General features: G+C 34.0%; 1 protein-coding gene across 6 annotated transcripts in view; it reads right to left on the reverse strand.

Annotated features, from left to right (window-relative positions):
* LOC120628375 (solute carrier family 12 member 4) overlaps positions 1–10,452 on the reverse strand; it is a 415,818-nt gene extending 405,366 nt beyond the window's left edge. For 3 of the 6 annotated variants that reach the window (XM_039896759.1, XM_039896766.1, XM_039896717.1), the window contains exon 1: positions 10,161–10,452. The gene's annotated coding sequence lies outside the window, so the exon portion shown is untranslated. Of the gene's footprint in view, positions 1–10,107 lie in introns of all 6 variants that reach the window. The other 3 variants (XM_039896743.1, XM_039896734.1, XM_039896726.1) reach the window with 3 other exon arrangements.
* Positions 10,453–13,979: the final 3,527 nt, after the last annotated feature.

Below are 13,979 nucleotides of genomic sequence, written 5' to 3' on the forward strand. Positions count from 1 at the left end.
AATGTATGCCATATAGTGTTAAGGTGCACTAAAAAAGTTTTTTTGATCAAGTATAAACATGATACAAGTAATTGCAATTAGTTAGGGCTGTCAATTTTTAACTTTACTTTAGATTTATAAAAACATGTAAAATTATTTAGGGTTGTCAGTTTTTTTTGTTTTATGTAACTTTTTTATGATAATTGGAATAAACGTTATCTGAATAATATTTAAAAAGCGGTGATATTGGATAGCAGCTCGACTTCAATTTGGCGGGGCCGTGTTCGAATCTCAGCACGCACCTCTAACTTTTCTAAGTTATGTGCGTTTTAAGTAATTAATATATCACTGGCTTCAACAGTGAGGAAAAAAAAGCATGAGAAAATCTGTCTGAGAGTCCTATATTATGTTTTCAAAGTTGTGTGGAGTTCACCAATCCACACTGGGCCAGCGTGGTGGACTACAGCCTTAACCCCCATTGTAGGAGGAGGCCGGTACTCTGATGTGGGCCGTGGTTGATGTGATGATGATGATGATGACTAATTTATCATATCCTTCAATTTGAATAATATTGGTACTTTTTTATGACTCAAATTTGAATACTCAAACTTTAAATTGGTGAAACCACAGGTAAAAGTCTATGGAAAGCGCCACGGACTACCACCACAATGTGCGAACTTGCCATTCCAGCACCTTGGGATCCATCGATTCTCTAAACTATGTGCACGCCACTTCAGTAACTCTAGTTCTTCCACAGATTTCCTTACTTCACTTAATATGACCACGTAGTGATTGACTAGGGCCTTGAGGTCCATATTAAGCGAAAACGTTTCAGATCCATTACTTTTCAGCTTCTTTATGAATTTGTATTGCAATTTTAGGAATTTGATTATAATTCGTAGTTCATTGAATAGTTTAAAGAAATAATTATAATAGTATTCAACCGCTAATGTTTATGTCACCTGATATATGTCGGTATTTAAGTATAAATATCGGTGCGACTTGATACAAACTGCAGCCTCTTTCTGAGAGACTCAGCAACCATTCAATAAATAACCTCTGGTGTTCAGATTGTAATGAATAGCAATAATTCAACAAGTAACTTTTGATTCAACGATTAGTTTACATTTTAAGATATTTAGATGATTTGGATTATGCATTATTAAATATACAACAACTGATATTTAAGATGTGACTTTGAGAGTAGGTGATACAATTAATAAATATCTGAATACCTTCATTTTTAAGATGTTGTTTGCTAACTGTCACGAAGTCGTTATACAGTTAATTAAAAGCCGAATACTTCTGATTTATGTTAACCGTGTGATGTTTACACAGTGGATATCGATGGACTATAACCACAGTTAAACGACGCAATACGAGTACATCTGCAGTAAGCAATTCTTATTCAATTCTCACAAGCAGGCTACCTACGTACCTAATCTATTTAATGTTTGCATAATTCTAGCTGTGTTTGCGTTGAGGCTGCAGGTTGTTTTATTACAGGTCACGCTTTAATGGTTTGACAACATCCCATAACAATATCGTTGATGTAATGTAAATAAAAAAAAACCATCGGGGAACGTCTGGCAGACGTGAAACTGTTTTACTTTGTATAGAAAATATGCGTAAAAGGATTGTTTGATAAAGGAAACAAATATGACGAACTTAGAAAAAAACTAAAAGTCCTATGGAAGAGAAAATGGATTTTACGCCGTCTGTGCATCGCCACACCGAGCCCTAGTTGATCTACCGTTTCCTTAGATGCTCCACATCAAGATATAATTTTTTTTGAAAATATGAAGCAATACATGGGAAATTCGCTTTATGGAGCACTGGGTTGGTACACACTCACACACCAAGTGCTCAAGAGTCAAGAGGGTACTTATCTTAGGAGATTCCTAATAATTTATTCTTTAAAGGTTTGGCCAATTTTAATTTATATACTAAATAAGATAATTGTTATTGTTTTAGCTATGGATTTTTATCTGAATTAAACTTTATTTTAAAATTAATACTTATACTCACGTACTACCCACTTTTAATATTTACCGGACATCGGTCCCAGCATCCGTAGTTGAATATAATAAACAAATGAAATTAATAGTTATCACTTATCACTCATCATGTTATGTCCTACGACAGTTAAAGACCCGGTTCTTTGTAATTATATTAACGTATGCATGCCCGAAACTGAGATAAAAAAATATCGCATCGCTATACAATATTTATTCGTCCATCTACAAACATAATGACGAATTTTGGATATACCCGCATACTTATACGAGTAAATAAAGCATAACTTCAACTCTTATTTTAGGTACCCTGGGTTTGCTTGTGTGGCACTTTAGATTATCAACAGGTTATTTGAACGAATCTTCACATACTTTCAAACGTTTACATATCTACCGCGATAAAAACTATGCCAGCTGGATTGTATCTCTTTAAGCGATGCGACCACCTTTGCGCAATTTAAACGCGTAATTTTTTTTCATTTCGTGCAATAAAGACTTTATCTCATTATATACAGACATAACTCAGTCACTGCTCTATAACAGCTTTAACCAGCTGTTGACTTAACAAACAGCACCTAAATAAACAAACTTCGCTTTGCAAAATGCAAATATGTTTACGTAATAGGTATACTTATTCAAGTTTTTTTTTTTTTATTTAACAATTTACTTATCATAATTATTGGATAATACCTTTTTTTAGTCAAGGTTGACAAAAGTTTTTTTTTTACCTTTATCGAAAAAAAACACAACACTAGTAATTAACTAGCTAGACTATTTTTTAAACATATATGTATGAACGTTTTATAAGTGCCTTCATAAGGCCTAAGAAATTTTGAATTTGACTATTTATCATATTTATTTTTGGATAAATTAATGTTATTTTATAGGTACCTAGGTCACAATTATAACCATTTACTCAAAGTTGCATACAATAACTTTTATTGCTTATTTTTGGGACCAAATAATTTATTTTAAAAAGGTATCACACGAATCGAGGATAATGAGTTCACTATGTCCTCTGATACCTATTTAACGTTAACTACAAGTTAACTCTGTCTATTTAATATTTACTAATAGCTAACACTAATTAGCATAGAATATATAAGAGTAAATGCCAGCGCAAGAGGAAATCGATTTTATCTAAGCCCAGTTGAATAAATGAATGATTTAGACGTCATGGTATTGTAATAACTATTATTTTAGGACTATGAATTTACGGAGCTTGCGTTTAGGACTTTGCTAAGAACATAAATACTAGTCTATCCATCTGGACACCTTAGAGCTGGGGTTTATTAGTAGGATAATGAGCCTTACAATACAAAGATGCAATAACGCCGCCGTTGCACATAACTGTTTTTAACTTTTTTATTATTATTTTTTTTTAATTATTTTTAATTTTACTTATTTTTTTTTGATTTCTTGTGTTTCTTGTATTGTTTCTAAGTTTGTGCAATGAAGTATTCTAAATAAAATAAAAATAAATAAAATAAACGCCAGCATCTTTGGCAACTTACCTATGACTGACCAATTACATGGCTTAACTATGTTATTCAGTTATATTTTAAACAAAGAGATTCTGAATGCGATACATACTAGTTTATCTGTATCTTTTTTTTTCTCGTTCCAATTTTGAATATATCTTTGCTTACAATCTAGCGGCAGCCTGTTTGATATAGTTGGCCATATGTGGTAAAACATATAATTAAATTCCAACGTCCATATTATATAGTGCGACGATTTTGGAACCGGTGGTAGAGTCACTACGAACAGACAGACGTTACTAAAGTGCGCTTGAAATAATTGATGCTTCAATTGAATTTGTATGTTGATAATGGTACTAAATGCTAATATAGCTCAAAGCTTTCACGACGACTTAAAATCATGTCGTGTATTTCCGCAGGGAATATTGTGAAGAGGAAAGCCGATTTGAACGCTTTAAAAGCAAAGCCACTTAAAGAAGAAAAACGTGGAGGTTCTCAATCGAATGCGTGTTTTTTTAAGTACACCGATTTCGCCAATTATTTGTTTGCTAGGTACTTCTTCATTGTTACTTATTAATAAGTATAGTTATCACTACGATTCCTTAACTAGATTAAACAATCATAATAATGCCATGTCCTTTATTATAAAAAAAAACTACACTGTAAACAGTGAAAGCCTAGTTGTGGGGACTTCAACTTATGCGGGATCGAGTCAAAACCCTGACACGCAACTCTGCTTTAACGGTGAACGAAAACATCGTGAGGAAACCTGCATGACTCAGTGTTCTACATAATGATCTCAAGTGCGTGTGAATCCACTAATCCGCACTTGGCCAGTGTGGTGGGCTAAGGCCTAAATCCTCCTCAATCAAGGACACCCGTGCCCCATAATGGGCGATTAAAGAGTTGTTAATGGTGATGATGATGACACCGTAAAAGCCGATTTCAACGCTAGAGAAGTAGCCCCTTAATGAAAAGAACTTTTTAGTTTGAACCTTTTGTATCAAAACTGGCATAACGCCGCCATTTTGATTTTTTCTTAGAAATCGCGGAACACGATGTATGGGTATGGTCAGTTGGGGACACAGATGAAAGAAAAAGTCATGTAACATAGTACCCCAATAGTGACAAGTTACCCAGGTTTGGAGGTAAAGATATGATACGATGTCAACGACAATCATTTAAAATAGACAGTTAAGTAAGTTGTTTTTCATATCACCATCATACTACGATTCGCCATATTATAAAAAACTACACTGTAAAATGTAACAGCACAAAGAGCGATAGTGTGACAATCAATGTAAACTTTTTGATAAGCTATCGAACAGTTTTTATTGTCATGTTGTTAGCTTTGGTACAGTTATTTTATAGTTAAAAAGTTTCTACTTCTTTAGAAAATTTATTTTTTTAACCCCTTTGCATTTTAGGTTTCATACCTTTATTATGGGAAAAGGGTCCAAGGATTCTTGTTGTGAAAGTCTTATTTTAACTAAAACAAATAGTTTAAGGTTAGGTTTAAAATTAGATCACCCAATCAAGAACGTGTAGCCAATACTTATTCCAGCCCCAGGGAATGAAAGTGTATTAGTAAAGGTTACAAGCCGTTTATGAATATAAATACCTATATATAAGGTAATAGAGATATTGAAATAATAAAAACTATCTAGAATTTACGTAAATAAAGCATTACTCTAGTTATCTCTTAAAGAAGTGAGCCTGAGATAAAAATGCTGACATAACAGATATATTAAGATATCACCTATGGTTTATCTTTCAGTTCCCACGGGAAACGGTTAAATGATTTATGGGTCAGGAGATGGAACGCGTGCACAACTTGCATATGTTTGTTTTGTTGAAATATTGTTACTATCGAGAATGCATCAGTCGTTGAATAGCAAATCAAATCTGTGATTTCATTCATCAGTGAAAAGACAAACGAGCGATTTGAAAAGCTTCTACAAAGTAAAAATATGATATAATTAAGTATTTTTGAGTCTGCTGAGGGCAAAGACGATCGTTTAAGATATACTCCTATTAATAAGTGTTTATAATATTTATTGGATACGAGCAGCCGTTACTTTACGGAAATCCATGAAATACAATGATCTTAACAATTATTCATTGTTAAGTCGGAGCGAAACGTGCGTAGAGGGTACATTGTACACGAAGATCTGTTTTGGTGTGGAGTATAAGAATTGAAGAAATTATAAATTACACTACACATATTCAGCTGCTTTTCGCGGAGAACAGCAAATTAAGCTTAATTTTCATAATGCATAATATTTATGTTTGATTAATATTAATTCTAGTCAAAAATACAAGCTTTATCTTTCTATTGAGAATATTTTTGACTAGGTAGGTAAAAAAAATTCTAGATAGATAAATCTAGTATTTTTGACGACAATAAATTTAAATCCGGCATATATATTAGTACCAGAGCAACATAGGAATGTAGTAGATCTTCAATCCACTGAACACTACCACCGTGGTCTCTGAGGCGCATCGTGTTATTACACTTCGTTGCACTAACTAGTTGTAGGAATATTACCTACATCGTTTGAGTAATTGAGCACAGTCAAAAAATGCTAGATTTGTTTCAACTGTTTAAATTTGTTTAATTGTTTAAAACACACATAATTTCGAGAAGTTAGACAGATCTGTACTGACACTCCACGCAATAGGCTATGACTACTACTCGAACTACGAAAACTCGAGGTATTCACCTATGTACCTAAATAAATATACATTTTACGATACCAATAAAACCCTCACTAACGCACCTTGCCTTTATTTCCTACACTTTTGTATCATCATTAAAGAAATTATATATTAAATTAGATAAAAAAATGACTTTGCTTGTTATTTACACAACGATCTTTGTATTCTATAAGAACACGGTTCCACGCGAAGTACCCAATAGCTACTTGTATACCATACGCCGAAATCATGTAGCTTTTATTTCAGTTTTCTGTTACTTTCTGGAAGGTTCTTACCGAATAAAAAATTAAGAAAATTGTATGAAAGCATAACGACTTATAATACACTTTTCTATACTGTAGTAACCAGCGCGTTTGACATTATGCCAGTAGTTTTTTAGTTCGCGCGCGATTATTGACATACTTATTGCTCGCTGCAAATATTACCTATAGTTTAACATAGGTTTACCAGCATCATAGGTTGAAATCTATATAATTGTGACCCCCCCCCCCCCCTAAAAGCCGGATCCATTTGGATAAAACTTGGCATGTATATTTCAATAGGTTCCGCCGCTCCAAGGGTCAGGTCTTAAATAACTATTAATGAACAGGAAGGCGTTATCATTAGCTATACCTACTCTTTTCGACTAATGTAAAAACAGAAGTTACGATGATTTTGATAACTTAGTAGATACCTAACAATTTAATGGAATACGTTGTCACTATTTATGTGGGACCGGAAGGATCTTATTAGGGTAATTTAAAATGACTAATGCAACGTGTCTCGTCATATTGTATTCCATTAAAATGACGTTCCACTGTATCAAAAATTATATAACAATTGATTATAATGTACCATCCATACTGAATAAATGGAATGGTAAATTGAATCTCTATATAAAAATCTTTGTCCTGACTGACAGGGTACCAATTTTTCTTGCAATATCCTGGTTTTTTTTTAGTTTAATCCAAAGGAGGTTAAATTACCCGTTAAAATTATTATTTGGGCTTCAAGTAAAAAACGAAGATTATGTGTTACACCGTTTTTCAAAAATTGTATTCCGTAGGTGTGTAGAAAATATTTTTTTTTATTATATCCTACTTTAATAATCTTTATCTATGACTTTTTCATTGGTTGGCCTGTAGGCTGTAGGTCTCCAGTGACGGGCATTAACACATCGTAAAAGTTTCTAAATCTCAAGCAATATCAGAAAATCTATAAAAGAATATGATTAATATATCAGTCATCATTGTTGAGAAAAGATTATTATTAATACTAATAAAAGTTGTATATTGAAAAAGTTGTAAAGTTTTTGTTACTCAATCGTGCATAGCAGAATGGATTAATGTAAGTAAATGCGATTAGTCACATAAGCCCCTTTCCTAGATTTTATTCAGGAAACATATTTTGTATAATGCACATAATGGCTCATGGTGTTTGGGACTTTTACAGTGTAGTGAATCTTCTGAACTGTTAAGACATAATATCGCGTGTGAAATTAAACTTCTGTAAATAAACGTTCAACTTGTAAAAACAGGGTATCTATATATATTAAAGAAAGTTATGTTAGTTACACCATTTATAACTCAAGAACGGCTGGACTAATTTTTATGATATTTGATCTTTTCGATTTCTCTTAGACCGGAATAGGAAAATAAGTATTAAAATACGCAGATATTTTTTTTTTGTTATATTATTATTGCTTTTATTATTTTGTAACTTAGCGTGTCTAAAATAAGAATGCGTGAAATATGAATACAACCTATGAAATATTGTACCTACCTACAACTGTGCTTCAAAAATACAATAGAAGCATAATATGAATTCTATGAGACATCAAAACCCGTAATACCTACCTACATAATTTAAACGTTGACAATCGTAGGTCTCTGGACTGTTAATAAAGAGACAGAACTAAGAACGAATTCCAAAGTATCGGGCAATATATGCCTAAGAATAATCTTGAGTACCTGTTCTTAATTCAATTCATTTTTTCACTGTCATCGGTTCATTGACCTTGCGGTGACAGCAGATCGGAATACAGATGTTAACGGCTCTCGTTTTCAAGCTGGTCTCGTACGAGGCCACTAAGGGTGCTACTTCTTTCGTCTATTGCGATCACCAAGCCGTTCGCCCAGCATAGAGATTATGGGCATACCCTTCCATTGGGAGAGGCCTTTAGTCCACTGTGGACTGACACACGAGTGGACTGTTACAGGATATGGATATGATACAGTCAAAGTGAACCTCATGTCTAACACTTTGACTCTAATTATTTACTACTGATTTTTATTTTATATAGGTACATGCTGCAAGTTTAAAACCTTTAAAAATAATGGAATGAGTTCGATTTTATTCTGACGGAACTGAATTTTGACACTCGTCAACGGCATTACGATTGCTAGCGTACAACTCCTTTATACTAGGGGGTACTGATCTTTTAACAGCTGGTAAGGTTAAGAAATAAACACAATAAATGTATGTGGCATAAATACAATAATAATATAAGTATATCCGAGAGTACAAAGAAATAGTCATAGTATTTATTTTTATTAATATTATAATAAAAGAATAGTTGAAAACTACTGAATGAAATTTTTATGGTAGGTACCTATCCAATAACAAATAACGCGGTGGGAACGTCCAAAATATCGGTGTTACTACTACTTAAAACAATGTTTTAAAATCGCATCGAATTGAGAATCCCCGCCTTTTTGAGGGTTCTTATACAATCGGAGATTCTTTATAAGGTTCGATTTGATTTCATTATTAAATTATTAGTGTGCCGTTTTAATAATATTTTTGATTTATTTAGTAACGACGAAATGCAGAAATTGTACGATTGAAAATGTAATTTTGCTTTATTTTCAATATTATGCATTATAGGTGCATCAAATCTCGCCAAAGCCTTTGCATAATCTACGATGCTATAATATAAACGTAAATAGAAATAACGAAAGTAGGTAAGTAGTTAATGTAACCAGAGCGCTAAAGAAATTCCGTAAATATTTCTATAAGCAAGTAGGTACCAACATTTTGTTATTGCAAAATATGAAACCGACGCCAGTAATCATTATTCTAAGCACTTATTATGCCATATTGGCAACGCATAGGTAATAATTCATTATTGTTCTCACCTTGAACTACACATTACGCTCAAAACCTCGTAAGCATCGGTATTTCACACATTTTTAAATCAAAGCGTGTAATTAAACGGACATACCGTAACAATAACATCTTATTGATGTATTTACTAAGTGATTATAATAGGAAACGTATTTAATAAGAAATAATGCTGAAATAACTTTTATATATACGTATCACAACGAAATAATTGAATAAACGGGCTGCCTCTCAGTTACTTCCGTTGAATTATGCCCGGTTACTTTAGAACCTAAGCAGGGTTCAGAACTAGCCCTCATTCATGAGCTCGTTAGCGTGGTACGGCGAAAAGTAAGCAAACGTTTGAATGAAGAACCTGTTTATATAAATAAAGGGTAGCCATACTCCTAACTATTTCGAATTATAGAATGCAGCTGTTTATACATTTAATTTTGATTACTACATAGTAAAAATATTTGACCTTTCCTTTATGTTAAGTTGATTGATTATTTGGAAAAATGGTTTGGTTAATTTAATGTGACAAGTGTAATCCCTGATCACTTTAACATTACTTTATAAGTTTAAACTTAGAAAACCCTGCAAAGCATAAGAAGTGCAAACAGTGATTCCTTTAACTTGTTACTAAAAACTCAGTACAGAATGTGAAGTCAAATCTCTGAACATTTTAACGACACTCTGTAAATGGCAGCCCTTAGTATCACTGATAACACTGCATTCAGCACTGGCCAAACAACTTGTGTGTAATGAATGAAAGTTGAAACATTTCGGCGCCGGCGGCGTGCCGTCCACTATTTACATCTCGCGTCCTTTACCTGTATGATTACAGCGGGCTTAGCGTATCTAATCTAGTTAGTGCACTCCTTACGTCACAACGAAGCCGACGTGTGCTAAAAAAGTTCAACAAACTTAACCTTAAACTATATCATCAACATCGAATCGTCAATCGGAACGCATTCGATTATTTGTTTACATGAAACGCACTCCGTTGCACGTGAACTGTAATAAATAACATTCTTCAAGGATTAATAACTAGAACATTTTAGTTGTTTTTAATTCACAGTGGTTGTTGAGAGCGAGTTGGAAGTTTGGTGTACTTTTTCAGCGTATTTTGCGCGAGTTCCAGGTACGGCTGGGTAGCCGGGAGACGCGTGCGTCGCGCGACGGACCGAACTCGTCTGACGATCGCGCCGTCCGTCTGCGCAATTCCACACTGTACAGTACATCATGTATGTACTACAGTGTAATCTAACATGTTGCTCGACTACAGTGTGCTATAGCAATGCAGGAGCGTTTGCACTGGCTGAAGTTGCGACTTGTGGCTTACGGCGACCCATTTTATAATAAAAAGTGTCAATTACGTATGCAGACGTTTGCGGGAACCCAGCGAGGTGATCTCTTGCGGGATTGAAATAAACATAAAATCAAACTGAAAGCATAATATTTACATGAGAATTTAACAACGTCGCTTAGCTAACAATATCCCGCGAGTTAAATTACCAAAGTTTCCAGAACACACAAAACACTGTCTTAATTTGTTACGCAATAATCAAGTACGTAATAAAACCCATCAATATTGCTAAAACAAACCTTTATTTTAACTTATAGGCTGGTTTTTATATCATATTGAAATTAACATAAAACCATGCGATTTTCAGACGAAATTACAATCTCCTAAATACTATTCCTATTATAATATCTATGAAAATAGCTATCCTATCCTGCGACTTTATAAGCCTTTATTTTAGTTATTTTTAATCCCCCATAAAACACTCGGTTTTCCATTAAATAAATAGTATCTTTTGCAACGTCACTTACTTACTCTGCAATCTATCTACTTTCTGCTTTTTTTCGCAAACTTCTAGTGATTTAGGGTAACAGTCTAACAGAGTTATTTCCTACACTATGGATGTTTAAAAGGCAAAAATATTTCGTACAACAAATCTTTTGTCGTTTAGAATATGTAGAGCAATGGTAAAGGCTTTTGATTTTGTTCTACAAAACAAAGACCTTAGCTATTCTATTCATGAAGCTAATTTCGTCCGGTCGTTTTTACTCAGCTGCTGAGCTCAAAACGCCTTGGAATTTTTTCTTAGACGAACAATTCATAATAAGAAATGTATTCACAATACGAATAGGTAGGTACATACACCTTTTAACAAACCTTTATGCACTAACGGAATGAATTTTAAAAGGTTGTAAACTCGTAAATCTTTGTACGATGACATGAAATCACTAGTGACGTACAACAATCGGTAAAAGATTTACACCCTAGGGCTTATTTGGGCTAATAATGCCTGCGATATAGTCCGCGTTTGAGGACATTAATAAATCCCGCGGGAATAGTTAGTTTTCCCGAAATGAAAGTAGTCTATATTTATCAGCAAGTTGCACGATTTCTTACGTGACAGCTATTCTTGGTCTAAGCTATCCCTGATCTATACCAAATCAAATCAAAATACTCTTTATTGTACACAATGGAAAGAATATAAAAGTACAAAAGGCAGCCTTATCGCTTAAAAGCGACCTATCCCTGTATTCTCGATGCGCATTTGTCGGTTAGTTTAGAGTAAGCCTCCACAACTGGACATAGGTCCTTCGTAGGGAGCACCGCAATGCTCAACTGTGGATTGGTAGACTTTACTCGCTGTTTAGAAAATTCTCTAGAACTCTCAGGCATGCAGGTTTCCGCACGATGTTTTCCTTCACCTTTAAATCTAGTGATATTTAAATTCCTTAAATTAAAAACGCACGTAACCTCTTTCTTTCGTAGAGAATGTCCGTTCTAAACCCACTAGGCTATCATAAATAGGTAAGCATCCACGGTTCCCAAGGGATTTGTAAAAAATCCTAAAACGCGAAGGAAGATTGCGAGCAACATCATATTATCCAGGTTTAACTTACCTTTGTCTCGTTGGTCTACAAGTTAGCATGTTTATTCTGATCCTTAGTGAACATGCTGAGTATAAAATTGGGAAGTTCCTGAAAAAAAATCAGTGTTTGAGCCCGGAGTTAGGAAAGCGAAGTCCAAATGTGACTCTGGAGTTTTGGACGACCTCCCGACACTGAAGTAAGCGCTTTGGTCATATAAGTAGGAAATTCCGGGTTCGGTACCCAGTAGGGGCAATTTGGGAATTTATAATTTAAAAATTTACTCTGGTCTGATCGGTTGGGAGGCTTCGGCCATACCACCTGATTCGATTGAAGTCAAGAGTCAACTTGTAGTGTAATTAAAATTTAACATGTCTTCTTGATTGTTGTCACAAATTGGTGATAATAATCGTTGAGACCCACTAATCCGCACAGAAGCGATGTGGCTCTAAGCTCTATTCAATAAGTGGGGAATCGTCTGATCAGCGGTGGAGAGGATGATGAATTCTTGCATCTAAAACACATGGCAATTTTTACGTTAACGTTAGGGAAATTACATGCTTCAGCTTCAGGTTCGAAGATAAACCTTATTGATAATACGAAGTCTGGCATCTAAAATGTGAAATCAAGCGTAATATGGATCGGACCACGATAATGCCATGCCAAGACAGTTTACATAACCTGTGGATACAATTGACGCAATTGAGCAAATCTTAGTTACAAGTAAGTTTTTGAACATACTACCTGTATATAGGTAGTATTTAAATACGGTAATACGAATAAATATAAGGTATTGTAACTATGACTTCCTAAAATATTAAGTGAGCGCACTTAGTACTTGCAAAACTTGAAAACAACGACTATTAATTAACTGATTAAAATTAAGGGCCCTAACTTTAGTTATATATATATATAAGCACTTGATTACTAGATTTTATAGTCTCGCACTTGGTTTTAAACTATCCCGCTCAGTATTTTTACTCGCCCGATTGGTTATTTTTTCGCAAAGATCATATATTGTTTCTTGTAATTTATTATTAATAAAAATAACGAACATACATAGTATCTGGTACAAGAAGCCGCAAGAGGAATAATTAACCCGTGGCATTGAAAGAATAAAGTTTCTAAGGTTGTGGTTTCGAGTTAGCGTATCGAATTAATTAAACATCCTCCTTGATTAACATGATATGGGTTTACATAATTTTATCGAGGCAAAACATAATATGTTATCAGTTTAGCCAACTCCATTAGGTGTAGTCTAATGAAGTTGACTGCGCATCTCTCAAAGAGCAGTTTTTTTTTAATTCCACGTCAAATTCGGTTCTTTAACGGTTAAAGAACCGAAGTCAAGAAGCGTTTGGAAAACATTTTCTCAGTACGTAGATAAAAGATTGCATAAATACGAGTATGTATAACCAATTTTATATTATGTATAACATCTGTGTTTTATTAGAATTTATGAGTAAGTGGTTTATTGTAATTATTTTTTATATATATACATACATATTTTAAATATTACATTATGTACGCTTCGTCGTACCGTTGGAGATAAACCGAGACAGACAACTTAAATCCTACTATCCTTCTAATATTATAAATGTTAAAGTGTGTATGTTTGTTACTCAATCACGTCGCAAGGATTGAACCGATTTGGCTGAAATTTGTTACAGAGATAAATTGTAGTCTGGAAGAGCACATAGGCTAAGAGAGTTTCCGCAGGAATAAAAAACCTTAACCCACGCGAACGTAGTCGCGGGTATCAGCTAGCATTGCATAATTTTAACGTTGAAGGCCAAACTAATGGTAATAAACTGTT

This window comes from Pararge aegeria, chromosome 2 (assembly GCF_905163445.1).
Source record: "Pararge aegeria chromosome 2, ilParAegt1.1, whole genome shotgun sequence".
NCBI lineage: Eukaryota > Metazoa > Arthropoda > Insecta > Lepidoptera > Nymphalidae > Pararge > Pararge aegeria.